Consider the following 14830-nt stretch of genomic DNA (forward strand, 5'->3'; position numbering starts at 1 on the left):
TTTTCTAAAAACGTTACTCAAATAGAAATGAAACTGAACTTACCAAGTATTTTTCAAGAAGAGCAAGATTTAGAAAAAATACCAACTGCTGCGAAACTTAGAAGAGAAACTCACGACCTTCTTGCTGCCTGTCAAAAGTCATTGCAGCCTCCCTTTTCCAGAACTCACGGAAGCCTGGCGTGGGGAATAGTCATCTAGGCCCTCCTGCCCATCTGCTTTCTGCCAACGCTTGTCTTCAGGTGTATATGGCAGGAGAAATTAATACTCTTTCCTGCTTGCTGTGTGCGAAGGGTACACAAAACTCACATTAGCTCTTCTATCACCTCGTGGGTTTGCACAGTCCGGTCTCTCATCAAAAGCAGCATTCCAACTCCATTTTTCTCTCTCTGTTAAGCCATTTTTGCTTTATTTTGCTGTAGATCAGTCTCCAGAAGAGCACTGATACAAGACAGAAAACAACATTACTTGCTAGAGGCAGACATGATCCCAACAGACACAGCATAAATTTTCCTCCAAGTTCCACCCCTGTACTGTACGGTACTACCAACTTGCCATGTTCCTGCTATTCTGGTCCTGGGAAAACTCACAGGGAAGCTGCCAAACTACCATGATACAGTGATGTGGACAAATGTCCCAACTAGTTGCCATGCGTGCTGCTTTGCTATATTGCAAAATATAGAAATCCTTTTACTGTACCAGGATTATTTATGAAAGCCATTGACTCGTCATCTAATCCAGAATTGTTCACCAAAAGTAAAGCACTTTGCCCTTCATCGTTCCATGGACAAGCAACAATTGGGCTGTGTTCAGACCTGGAAGAAATCACAGCCTGAGAAGGGTCAGAGGAATTTAAGATTGCACTGGTGGGAATGCCCAGCCCACTGTTGTACTGTGTCTTCCTTGAGACCATCTGTCAGCATCTTGGGCTGTCAAAATTTCTATGGGAGCAGACTTCTCTAGAGATTCCCCATCTCATATTTTGCCACAAACTAAAGGCTGGCTCTAAATTGGGAAATAATACTCTTTGCCTTTGTATAGCAACTTTTTTCTAAGCCTGCAAACAATTTTGCAAATACACACCCATGTACTTTAGCAGACAACATTTGTCAGAGGAGCACAGGGTAGAGAAATCCAGCCCTGTCCTACTTGTGTCAATGTGAACTTGATCACTCGTCCTTTGAACCCAATGGTGAAGTCCCAAGTGTCCACTACAGCCCTGTAAAAAGACTACTTACAAGTAAATTATTAGCCTTGGTTTAGGGAGACTGCAAATAAGATTAGTGAATCGGTGCCTGTTCTTTTCGGTTTCTCATCCTACCCTCAGTCACTTCAGCACAACTGCCTTCCTGTAGTGAAATACACGATAGGACTGATGTTTGCCATATGCAGCTTCTTGTTTTACCCCCTCCAGAGGAGGGGAAGGTAATGCTAATACCTGTTGTGCTTAGGAGAGACAGCAGTTTTCTGGTAGGTCTTCATTACTGTGAGACTTAATTCCAGCGGCAAGCAGCAGCCCCCTCGTTGCCAAGTGACTAAGTGACATGCAGGAAGGGACAGGCAGAGCATTAGCGGTGGTCTGCATCCAGCATGCATTACTGCAGCAGAAGATATCACAAAGATCAACCTAAGCTCTACAACTTGGTGCCTTAGCACTGAAACTCTGTTAAGAGCCATGAGACAGAACACCCAGGACATATATTTGCTCACTACGCTTTCTTAGGGCAAGAAGCATCATTGATTGATCATGATCTAACCCTCATTGATCATCATGAGCTAACCCTCCCCACAAAAACCCTTCCAGTTCCCTCACCGTGAGGCAGCTCACCAGGTAGCTACTACATACCTCACTCCCAGCAGCTGACTGGTAGAGCACCTGCTCCCTCTGTACACACACGATCGCTGAATCCTTCCTGAAACCCATCACGTAGTGGCCGTGTGGTGCTCCTGAGTGCTCTGCTGTCAGCCCAGCCTCCACGCAGCAAGCAGCAAAGCCCTGCAAAAGGCCTAGCACAGACAGAAGGGCTGAAAGAAGGAAGGCTTGGTCACTTGCAAAGCAAGGCAGAGGAATCTTCAAATTCTTACAGTGTAATTGCACAGATCTAGCACTTACAATTATTACACCCCTCCCGCCCCAAATTTTCCACTGAAGCTCTCTCATCTTTCCTCTTCAGCATTTGTATCCAATTCTATTTCTAGTTTTGTGTGTACGGTTTTAATCATCATCTACTTTGGGGCATTAAGCGATTCTGAATCATCCCACCTTCTGGGAGATTAGTAAATCCTTCGATTACCAACAGAAATGCCGCCGAATGCCCATTAACCACGTTAATTATTCAATTAAAAACATGCTGGAGTCACCAGCAGGATATTTCCATTTTATGGTTGAATAGAAGCAAAAAGTCTTTCAAAATCACTCTAAAGCAATTAGTTCAAAATTTGTTTTTCGGAGCTAATCTTTCTCCTGGATCCACATCCTGGGTCCAGTAAGACCTGTGCATGGAAGTCACTGGATGTAACAGCCTCTGAGATCGCTCAGTAGATATGCTTGCCTTGGGCACCCAGCGAAAACCATGTCCTCTCATGTATCCCTCCTCCTCCTTTTTTTCTCCTTTCTACGTGCGTTTGGAGCAGAATACATTTTGTTTCTACCCACCCTTTTTAGACACAGGGATGCTGCCACGTGTTATTATACTAACACTTCTTGTTCCCCTATTTTAAACAAACAGTTATGATCAGGAGGAAAATTTTTCATTTAATCAAGCTGAGAACCATCAGGAATCCAGAGTCTCTAGAACAATTTCTCATCTTTCTAGCGCTTCTGTGCTTCAGCCTTTATTTTCCTTCCATTTTTTAATCTTCCCTTTGCAGGCAGAGTGCCTGTATGTTTGCTTGCCATCTGACTACAGCCTCCAACACGCTGGCTGACGAAGCTACTGGGGGAACTGGGCAGCAGGTGGGAGACTACTCTGGGAAGGAGCCCTTTCCCAGCAGGTAGCAGAACCAGCCAATACACCCATTGAAATACGCTTCCGCCCAGGTCTTTCAAGCTGGTCTTAGACTCATCTATGCCCTAATTACTGCATCACCACGGCAAATTAAGCTACTCCAAAACACCTCCAAACCCGACTGACAAAAACCTGAGTGCATTTCAAAGGCACCTTTAATTTCTGGGAACCATTTGTGGCAACTGCGGAAGCTCACGTGGAAAGTGTTGGGCAACACGCAGGGGTTTGCCAAGCAAGCAGCTTTGAAACGAGGTCCCTCAACACGCACCACTACGTGGAGATGTCACATCACCTGTCCGAGGCTGACATTCTCCAAACGTTTAGCCACTAGGAGTAAAGGTGCGGTAGAACACAGGATCTGAGCAGAAAATACATCTGGAGGCACAGCCTGCGCAGGCAACAATTTGCAAAGCTTCCCCACCTTTTGTACCTGCAGAAGGATTGCCAGGAGGACTTGCAAATGGAAGCCACCGTAGAACATCGTTTACGCGTGCCCCACTTTAAGGAAGGAAAAAAAAACCTATCTGATCCTATCCAAGGTAACAGATGGTGCATGCAGGAAGCCTGTCGGTTTGGCGTGCCTCGTAATTCCAGTTACACTCTGTCCATCTCACCAGCAAGAGCAACATGACTGTTCTAGTACCAAATGGACTCGGGAGAACACAGCAGATAAATTGCAGTCAGCTGTGCACGATGCAAACAAAACGGGTATTGTTAAAGGGGCCTGTCATACATAGCTGCATGCATATTTTTATACATGGAGATAAACGCACGCAGGCTTGAAAACACAGAACAAGGGTGAATATATAAGCTTCAGACTTTCTATTTTCATGTGCATTAACATCTGCTGTACAGACACAAAAAGATGTAAAGGTTGGGCAAACAACTATATGCTACTCATGACTTAATATGAAGGCACTGTGTCTGCTGCCCGGCTCTGGAGACTGCCCTTTCGTTGGGGCTGTGTGAAAAGGTTTCTGCTTCCCAGCTATTTCTAGCCAAAAGTACAAGCTGTTACTTCAGCAGACTACTTCAACTGTCACAGCCACATTTGTTTGGAACAACACAGTCGTACCTTTCACCGGGTCACTCGGTGCCAGAGAGGACAAAACACGGCTCCGTGGAGAAATCTCTCCATGCAAGATGGAGAAATCACTTCTCCCGGTCCAATGCGGTAGTGCCTCTGCTCAGCTTTCAGCACCAGGCTTCACAGGTGAGAAGACAACCATTTGATAAAGCCATCCAGCCAGCAGCTGCTTGCTGGCTCAGGCCAGCTGATGAGCAGCACTTCCATCCTCTCCTCCGCCCAAAGCAGATAGGCAGGGCACAAAAGTAAAGCAAAATGCAAATATTTATATATATTTTATGTACATATAAAAGTAAAGCATTCTTTTACACACCATTTCTATCCCCATTTTCTCTTCTCAGACATTTAGGGCCTTTAACTAAAAGGAAAGAAATAAAGAAGAGCAATTCTCAACCCAGCACCACCGTGCACGTTGATGCACGACACACCCGGTGACTGGCTTCTACGGGAGACACAGAGCAGTCCGTGTGCTGTCTCAGTAGCAACTCCTACTCTAGGATAACCTGAGGTAATTAGGGCACAAATTAGTGAGTACCATGGCACGTAGTCTGTAGTTCTAAAGCTCCTTTAGTAGTGTCTGGGATGTGGCTCTTCACTTGTTCCCCTGAGCTTTACAAGAAGGCAGGGCAGGCTGTCACCCAGGACATGTGCCATGCTGCCTCGCACAGCGCTGGGGTTTGCACGTTAGACCCCAGAAACGACCCGAGTTTGGGTTGATTTGTCATCTCCATTTCACTTTTTACCCTGTCTGAACTCAAATTTTTAAACCAAGTGTTGCGTAAGAAAGATCCGCATAAAACAAAAAAAAGGCCAAAAAAAATCTCATGAGCCATTAGGAAGAATAGGGAAAATCTTGCACAGAAAATAAATATCCCAGCTCAGTATCTACTAGACTAGTAACGTTTTGCAGCTCTCATCTCTTCTGGATTTGACAGCTGAACTGCTAAAGGAACTAGCTGAGAGTAAAGAAATGGTGAGCCGCAAGCACACCACCAAGCACGTAGACAGCAATGGAACAGGCAGGGCAGATGCTTTACGAATACCAGAAATGGATGTGCCAGGAGTCTCAAAAGCTGGGAGGGAAAGTTTAAGAAGTAAGTGAAGATACAGGGTAATGTGCCTTCTGGTGCTTTTGCCTTTCTGCTCTTTTTAAGTGGAACCTTTTTTAGAAAAGCTGTTTATTTCTCCCCCAAGTCAAACTGCCTAGACACACCACACCAGTCTGGACTGACTGCTTTTATTCTTTTTTCTTTACTTTTTTTTTTCTGGTCTGGAAACAGTCCGAGAAAGCTTTGAAGGGCCAATGGTTGTCAAAAATACAAAGTCCTCTGGAACAACTGCAGCACCTCTTCACATTTTTATACCAAGTCTTTGGGACAAGAAGATGTTATTCTTGCAGATCTTATGGACTTCTGTGTTTTTCTCTGATCTGATAGACCCGACGTGCAGGAAAGTGTTGCACTCAAAGCAAGACGGCTCCTTTGAACCTACAATAACACCCTTTTGCAGCCAAAGTGCCACAAATTACAAGCAACTCCTTAGAGTAGTCCACCAGTAAGATCTCTGTGAGCTTTACAGCTGACTTCTCTGTGATCAGAATTTAAGCCAAAGATAAGAACAAGCATAGCAGGTCTGGACTTACTCCTCCTTTATTAACGGCTATCCAAGCATGGCTATTTTTATAGTATTTGTCAAATTACACTCCAGTTTTAAGAAGCATTCGGCACTCTTTAATTACAGATGGATTTGACTAAGTTTCAGGCATGGTCCAAAAGTATCTACATTTTGAAGGAGGAAGAACAAGCAGTTTCTTCCTTACAAGAAGACAGGCTTTGATGTGCAGAAGATCACAGCGTTGCATCTTACAATTTATTTACAAAATTGGCTAAAGAGAGAAAGTAAGGAAGAGCTACTACTCCTTCCTACCCTACTAACTGTGCAAACTGATGATCCTCCCTCGAGCACTTGCTACCTGCCCTAGCCTATGGCAGGTTTCATTCTTATGTGTTTTGACACTGAGCTATAAACATTACTTCAGATATTTTCTGTATGTTTGTGCTGCCCCAGAGAGCTACACACAAGGCCAACTAGTTAGAATTCCTTTTCACCCCCAGTAAGAAATCTGGGCACCTCCTACAAAGGCTACCCTACAGTTACTTACAGGTACTGACCACAGAAAGGTAGCACAAACCTTTCTCTGAATTTTATCACTCTACAAGTACCCAAAATATTTCCTCATCTTTCTGTTTTCGTAACGTAATTGGAAAATGTATTTACTCTCCATCTTTTGGCAACAAAATAATTACTTTAATGGAGCCCTACATATTCAGATAATCATTTCTGAATTCAGGATAAGTATTACTCCTCAAATAAAAAACAGTTTCTCTCAAACGTTTGTTTCCTTCCTCATTCTGACATTATTGTAATTTCTTAGTCATTTGTTGTTCACCGTCACTCAGATGTTTTACTGAAATAGATGGCAATGCTACCAGAAAGCTTTATCAAATATCCCTGAGGAAGCATGCTATCACCTTAGATGTATGCAACTTATGTCCCATGTTTGGGAACAGTTCAGTTTCTTTTCTAGAACCCTATGTCCAGCAACCAAGCTGAAACCAAGTGCTGAAAGAAGAATGCATAAGCAAATGCTCTGAGCATACAGAAACAATAGCGCCAGCCCAAATAGCTCCCAAGGCCTGCTTGAAATAATAAGTACTCTGAATATTATTAAATATTTTAAACAGATCTTTTAACAAATAGATTTCCTCATCTAGGACTAAACTTGCCTTTTCACCCACTGACCTCATAACTGGGTTTTATAAATGCTTCTTTTTTTTTTTTAAAATGTTGTTACTGTGATGTACTATATGGACTCCTTTTAAATACAACTTAGATCAAATAAATAAATAAATAAATAAATGAAGTCCATTCAACTAATAGGAGAGGGATAAAACCAGCTCTATCAACTCTTAACCCACAGTTTTCTTCTGCAGACTTTAAAGAGGTAAGTATGTTTTCAAAATTTATCAGATCGTAAGGGTCATTTCTGACTATACCAACTATATTTAAAACAGTGACATTTTTAATTATTACCTCATTACCTCTTGGTATTAACTTACATTTCTCACAGAGTTCCCACTTTTCTGGTGCATGCAGCAGCGTCTTCCCTTGCAGGCTTGAATATGTTTGGAAAAGAAAAGATATACGATGATTTGGTAAATAGCTTTGGTGTAGTTCTTAGACACTGGTAACTAGTACAAACAGCTAGCTTCTGGAAGAGATCAATAATTTATAAGCCTATGAATTCACAAAGTAAACCTGAAAAGGAGGATAGCAAAAAGAAGGAAGAGGAGTCATTATGAAAAACAGCAAGTAACAGTAATGAAAGGGTATTATAAGAATGAGTCATGCAGGAAAGAAAGAAACAAAAAGCCAAGTCGAGGATAAAGATATAGCTGGAAAAAAAAAAAAAAAAAAACACAGCACACTGAGCTAGACAACATACGCAATGCATTAAAGCTTTCAACTACTCTAACACAACCAGCCAAACCTGCTGTCTTTCAGCTTTTCTCAGTATGATGACATCCTTTGATGAGCAAATGACTTACTAGACACTATGAAGTGTGCCATCCTTCAGCCTATCACATGGGCACGGCCATCAGCATATCATACTCCCCAAACATTTCTCTTCATGATGTGAGCCACAAAGTGAGCCGTCCCGAGCTTTCCAGCAGGACTAATACATCCTGCCATTGCCGATGCTTCAGCTAAGAGCTAGCAACAGCTCCAGAAGCTGTCTTAGAGCTGAAGTACACAAAGATTAGCAGCAACTTTGGGGGACTTTGTGCTGCAGACCCATGGACCAAAACTGGGTCTGTTCTGCTAGACCAGTGGCTCCTACACAGGCCACTTAACACTTAGCGACATGAGCACATATTGCAGAAAGCACATTTTGAGGAAAATATGTTCGACCCACAGGGAGTTGAGAGCTTTTTATATGCATGCAGCTTTGTGAGAGGGTCCCCTGGTACTTTTAACATCCCAACAATAGACCAGAAACTGCTTTCTATCATCCTGTGACAACAACGATTCCTAAACGGCTGCAGATCTGCTGGCAACGTTTGGAACTGGGAAAGCCACAGTTGTTGCAATGAGCACTTGGATTTTCCAGGTAGTTAGCACTGACAATATTCCTAACACTATCATGGTTGTGTGGGTTGTATCCCAGCAGCTTGGGAATGCACACAGCCTTCCACGCTCTTCATTTCTAACAAAACACAGAACTGAAAAGGAAAGTCGTGGTATTCATTCACTTCGGGGCTAGCTTGGATGGAGATTTCCTGCCGTGGATGGATGTACGCTGCTGATACACAGCACCTATTGTTCTGCTGCTCAAGGAACAAAACCAGGACAAACGACGGCAAGAAGGGCAGCAACGGAAAGACTGAACAATGAGAAATAAAGGCAGATCACTCCCGGTTAGGGAGCAAGCAAATAATAACCCATGACACACTTGACGTTGTATCAAATCATTGCAGGATCGTTGCATTTGGGGGAACAGCACGGGATAAAAACTGCTTCCAGTAGCTCATCACTGAGGGTTGGAAGTGCCTCATCGTACTGCAATAGTAACTCTCCAGAAGTATTTGATAATATATACCTTAATCAGGGAGGAAATCCTCCCCCAGGAATTGTCCCCAGACAGTCTCTGGAAAATTACTGCTTGGAACAAGAGCTAATATGTAAATATGACTTCTGTAGGACATTCCCTTTTCCACCTCATTGCCCTCAGTATACTAATGAAATAAAATGATGTTTCCAGAGTACACACATACCTACTCATTATCTAAAAACTGTCAAAATAACACCAGGACGAAAAATAACAAATGCATAAGTGTAACACGAATGAACTGTAACGTCAGATTCATTCTAACTGAATCGATATGTAATCAGAGCTGCTTAGAAGAGGCAATGCTCCTCAGATTGTTGATCATCAGGATATTTTTCCTATCCTTATGTTGAGACATTTCCTTTAGGTAAGATCCCAAAGCGCAGTGTTATGCTATTTTAGCAAGAAGAAATACAAATTCTACTTTAGCATGTGGTGGCTGAGCAGAAGTGTCGTGACAGGTTCAAAAGCAGTAACTTCACTGCTAACTACAAGTCTGGCTAATTAAGAAAATTTAAAAGCACCTCCTTTCCTTGGTGTACCTTTTAATTCACTGAAAAATAGTGCACATCTAACACTTGAAATCACCTTATTTATTAGAGGACACAGCTTTGCTAACACAAAGCCCGGCTTCTTATGAAAGGGAAACCCTGGCACTGCCAGCTTACACGAAGCGCAGATTTAACTGTCTGCCTGTGTGATCTAATCACCATGGTACCCAAACGCTTTACAGCTAAATACAAAAACACAAACCTTAACTCAAAGGGCATGCGATCTGCCAAAGTAAATTTACACAGGGATGAACTCAAAGAAAGCTGTTACCCGAAGTACAGCACGCAGGTCTAAATCTGGCCTCGGTAACATCGCCAGCACGAGGCGGTGCGCACAGGAGTCAGAAACATTGGTTATTTCTTCAGAATAACCCTTGAGAGCTATGAACTTTGACAGCAGCTGCATTAGAGATGGAAGCACAGCTTAAGCTAGGACACAGTACAGGCACAGTGGGCTTTGCAGGTGGGCTGAAGCAGGGAATATTTTGTGGATCAAGTTGCCCAGCCTACACCACAAACGTAGAGAGGGGCTGACTGCTATGCTAGCCCCAGGAAGGGACTGGTATATAAGGTTTGTGAACCAAGCCTGCCTAAAATAAAGAGATTAAAACAACCCAGAACTTGGGTTTCCTTTACGTCGCGTCTATGTTTCTGCGCATTTGTGATACAGTCGGATCACAAAATCGAGTTTTGTTTCATAATCAAGGAAACAAACCTAGAAGAAAGATCGATTGAGTCTTATTTTGTAAAGCCCTGCTTCCTGGAGCTGGGCTTTCAAGTAACACACCAAATACTGCAGTCCCATAGCAACCTCCCTGCCCCCAGCACAGGTGGACCGCCTGCCCAGTTCCACCTTTCCTGTTTCTCTAGGCTGCAGAAACACAGCACTTGAGTAGGTCGGATTTATGTCAGCAGGGCGAGCTTCCGAGCTGGTGGACAGCTTGTATTTAAGAAAACAAGAGTTCTGCCCAAAACAGCCTGAGGTGGAAACCTGTGATGTTCTGTGTTCATGTATCCCAAAAATATTGGGTATTATGAAAATGAATAGCATGTAATGTCTTACGAACTTACTTTTACACACCTTATTTACTTACTTTTACTCACCCTACGAAGAGGGGATTATTAAGCTCAGTAGAAAGCACCTAAGTACAAGCAACACTATGCTTAAACAATTTTTGTGATTAACGAGTAGCATTTTTGAAGCATTCCAGTATTATTTCTACTAAGCACAATTAACACTAAATTTTGTACCGCCGCTCATATGTCAGAAATTACTGCTTTTGGAAGGCTCTCGGCGTGCTTTTACACCCAGAGCACGGCCACACCAGGAAGAGGAGGCTGCAGAAGCGAGCAGTGCCGACCACAAACAAGCCCGCTCTGCCCCACCTCGCTTTGTTCTCCTCCTCGCCTGCTGGATGACAAGCTGTGCTGAGCCCTGGGAAGTTCCCTCTCCTTTCCACTCATCCTTTGAAGCCCGGGTTTTCCTTCCGCACGCTTCTGCTTTCTACCTGATGACCGCTGCGAGTACGACTACCCTTAAAAGCGGGATGCGCATCGCTTGCTAAACCCAGGCGGAGTTCAACGCTTCGCAGCGACTCCCAGCTGCTTGCTGTGACTCCCGGGGCGACCCAGAGGAAGCGGCTCCTGGGCTCAGCCAGGACCAAAGCCCCGCAGCCCCTCCGGGAGAGGACCCGGAGCAGCCCCCGGGGTGCCGAGACCCCCGGCGCGGCTCTCGGCCGCCCTCTCCCGGGGCAGCCCCGGCTGCGGCCGGCCCGGAGCGCACCCCCAGGGGCAAAGGGTGCCGAGACCACAGACCCAGGAGAGCAGGCGGCAGCTGCTGGCAGCAGCTTTCGGCTCCTGGCAGCAGGTTTTGGCTCCTGGCAGCAGGTTTCCCCTCGGATCCCCCGGGAGACGGGTGCCCGGTGCTGAGCGCTGTTGCCTTCTCCTCACTGCCCCATCCCCGTCGCTGCTTCCTTCTCTCTTCACTACGAGCTCCAGCAGTACCAGCACAGACAGAAAAAAAAAAATAATAATAAAAAGATCAAAGCGTATTAGCTGGGGTTCTGCTTCCTTCCTCATCTTTGTAGCTGATGCCGCCAATTAGTGGGACACACCTCACTCCAGAACAGTGGATGTCAAACAGGGAGCAAAACCAGTCTGGCAGAAACATGGATTTCATTCATAATTACGGCCTGTGGAAATATGTATTTAGACTACCTCCTTTAGCCCGCAGAATCCCCATGGTGCTGTCAAACACAAAAGCTGAAGGACAGATTATGGACTCTGCAAGGCACTGGCCTCCTGCAGAACTCAGCTGCTGCAGCAGCAGGGCCCACCATCACCCCACAGCAAGACAGGGCTCTCAGTTTGCAGCTCAACATGCTGTACCTATACTGAAATCCATCCTAGAGGAGGGGGCGACACAGCCTACAGCCTCCAACGATATAATGGAGCAGTGGGGACAATCCCCTCTGTGTTCAGGCAGCTTACGATCAAGTATTAATACACAAAAATCAATGGGGCGGTTCAAACCTAAGAACTGCTGGCATTCTCTCTCTACAGTTGCGAAATCATACCTCTGAGCGAATCCTACCCTATCCTATCCTCAAAAGTTTCTGAACAATGTTCTCAGTGGTTACAGAGTGATGCTAAAATGGTTGCACAAAACCTAGGATTTCATAACTAGTAATTCACCATCTGCTGTGGCAGCTAGAATGAATTGGAAGACACGTGTGGCAGCTAGTTGATATCCACTGACATCCATGATATCCAGGAGCACTGTGAAAGCAGCCTCCTCCCGAACAGGCTCCACTTAATGGCAAGGTCTTGGCCTACCACCCTGTAAAGATCAACATCCATTTGTTTTAAGATCTGATTTTCTCGTGTTTTTCAAGTGACACAATTTTTATCTACTTTTTTCCCTACCAAAAGCATTTAAGTACCATTGAACTGCTACATGTATAGCAGGCGTCTTCAATTCACCGTCAGTTTCCGATGGCTTTCACTTTGTGATACATAACTTCAGCCACAGCCACCTTCTGAGCAGTAAGATCCACAATAGTTCACTTGTTAAGGCACAGCCTGCCATTCGGTTTCATGTCAGTTACTAAGCCAAGCATGAATCACTACAGCATAATACATCAGCAACATCCTGTTACTTTCATATCAGCAGCGATTTCAGAATTGAAGGGCAGCTTTCCCAAGCAGACAGGCCTGTAATCATGTCTTCACTGCTCCAGCTACATCGGACCAGAAGCCTCGAGCTATTTCACTTGTGATGATGCAGCTTCAAAACAAATGTAAGGAACAGCCGCTTTCTAAAACAACATTTGAGCTACACAGGAGTTAGCAACTAAGCATTCGTTGTAAGCTTAGCCGCAGCATTCCCATTATTTGCTCCAAGATCATCAGTAAGAAAACTCCAAATCAGCCTATCAAACGGGTCAACTAACACAAAACACTATTGTACTCAAGCCAGCAGACTTATGCATGAGACCCAAATTGAAGTTACATTCAGAAAAAAAACAGAATTAAGTTCTATCTTATGTTCTATCTAAACTCTAAATTTAAGACTAGGAAACATTTTTAAGTTACTTTGAAATATAGCTTACAATTTACACACAGTTTATGATTTTTTAAGTGATACTGCCTCTTGACTGAAGCATACCAGAACACAAACATCTTCATTATTACATAAACGTGAAAAGCTTCACATGTAACTTCAAATCAAGGCAGGCTATCAGGGCTGAAGGGGTGAGGCATAACTTATCAGTAAGAATTTAAACAATTTTCTTTCTGTGAGCTACTGCTCCTCGTAATTTCCTCCAGCTAATACATTACGGTGTTAAGAATGGGTATTTTTAGCTGCATGTCAGGCAAGCTATCACAGCAGCACTTGACAGAAAGGGGGCAGGCACTAGCTGTATTCACAGCCACTGGGGTTTTGCCAAAGGCCTATTCAGTGTGTGGAATTACAGAAACGGAGAGCAACACCAGGCTGAGAGATAAAACATGTATTTGGGGGTAGGAGGGCAACGCTGTAAGAAGTACAGAGCAAAAGCCTAAGTAACATTAGGCATCATTCGTCTCACTCCTTACTAACTTGCACTACTGGATGAGCAAGATGCCGCTGGTGATATCAACATCCAAAGCTGCCTTCATCACTGTAAGAAGCTGAATAAGGTAATAGAGAAGCACCTAAAATTACAGTAGAAAATCTACATCGATAAAACAAAGGAGTACCAGAAATCCCAAAGATCTAGGCCAAAATTTCACTAAGGCCACTGAAACAGCTGACATGCTGTAGGCCTAGAGCAGCACAGGTATTGGGGGGTAGCAGTTTCACCAGCACTGCTTTAAGTCATGCCTTATACAGACAGGGTTCCTACATTGGAAATGGAAAAACACTTACTTTTTTTAATGAAATCATGTTCGTATCTCAAATATTTTCAAAATGGAAGCTGTTGTGATGTGGAAAAGTCCACAAAAAACAAGGTAGGCTGCTACCACAAAATCATCATTCTTCAAGAAATCGGAGACCAACACGGCCTATTTATCAAGAGATTGATAGGCATACATGGATTTCTCCTATAGAGAACAAGATAAAAAATCTTCAGTACTGATTAAAAAAACTACTCCACAGCCTGGTCAAATAAACACTAACTCTCTTTCCCCCACACACCACCTTTTTTCTTTTGGGTCAAGCTTAGGAGGTAAGTATTGTTTTCCTTACGTCCTTTTTCCACACAACCATAGCTTAAACAGGTGACTTCTGGAAGATGAAGCAGGAGGGAGCCCAAAGAGTACTAACATCGACTTATTTAAAGTATACCTTCATAAATATGACCATATTGTAGAAGTTTAAGCACACTTACACTGTTGTTGTGAAGGTAGCTAAGCCAGCGTTCACCCCAGTATCTGCCGCGCCTGAGTTTGTCTCCTACAGCTGCCCATTTCTCTGCAGCAGCCGCTTCAGAGCCCCTCACAGACATTGTGTAAGTAAATAAAATTTAGGAGTAAATAAAATTTAGGAGCTTTAAAGGGATCTGCCTCCTGCATCCTCGAGGTCCCTGGGGCTGCTGACCGCTCAGCCTGCCCTTCGCACTCGCCTCCTGCCTTAAGGAGAGCTCTGGCGAGGGGGAAGAGAGAAGCTTAGTGCCAGCAGGCATGGCTCAAACAGCAACTCTCCTGAAAGAAACACCCAAACCCTGAGGGCTGGGCTAGAAGCTAACGAGCCCCCTGCTTGCTGCTCAGGGACTCGCTCGGGGGTCCCACAACGGGGCTCCCTCCACAGCAGGGGACACGGGACAGCACTGCGCTCCCAAAGCACAGCCCTCATAGGCACGAGCGTTAGCAGGAGAAGGTGAAACGAAATAAAATGAAATGAAAGGGAAGGGAAGGGGCTGGGACCGTGCCCGGGAGCCCCCTCAGGCCCTGAGGCAGCCTGAGGCAGCCTGAGGCAGCCTCACCCCGCCTCACGCCCCGCTCCCGGCGCGCCCCGCGCCGCTCCGCCCCCCGC

At 44.5% G+C, this 14830-nt stretch overlaps 1 long non-coding RNA gene across 2 annotated transcripts; it reads right to left on the reverse strand.

Annotated features, from left to right (window-relative positions):
- On the reverse strand, nt 1-2016 carry LOC311437224. Of its 2 annotated transcripts, none has more exons than XR_014693372.1 (3): nt 1844-2016; nt 1436-1532; nt 1-438 (listed from the first exon to the last, which is right to left on the reverse strand). It is a non-coding gene; the product is annotated as an uncharacterized lncRNA (long non-coding RNA). The 2 variants fall into 2 exon arrangements; XR_014693373.1 differs by lacking the exon at nt 1-438 and adding an exon at nt 1287-1346.
- Nucleotides 2017-14830: the final 12814 nt, after the last annotated feature.

The sequence above is a fragment of the Aythya ferina genome, assembly GCF_964211825.1.
Source record: "Aythya ferina genome assembly, chromosome: 5".
NCBI lineage: Eukaryota > Metazoa > Chordata > Aves > Anseriformes > Anatidae > Aythya > Aythya ferina.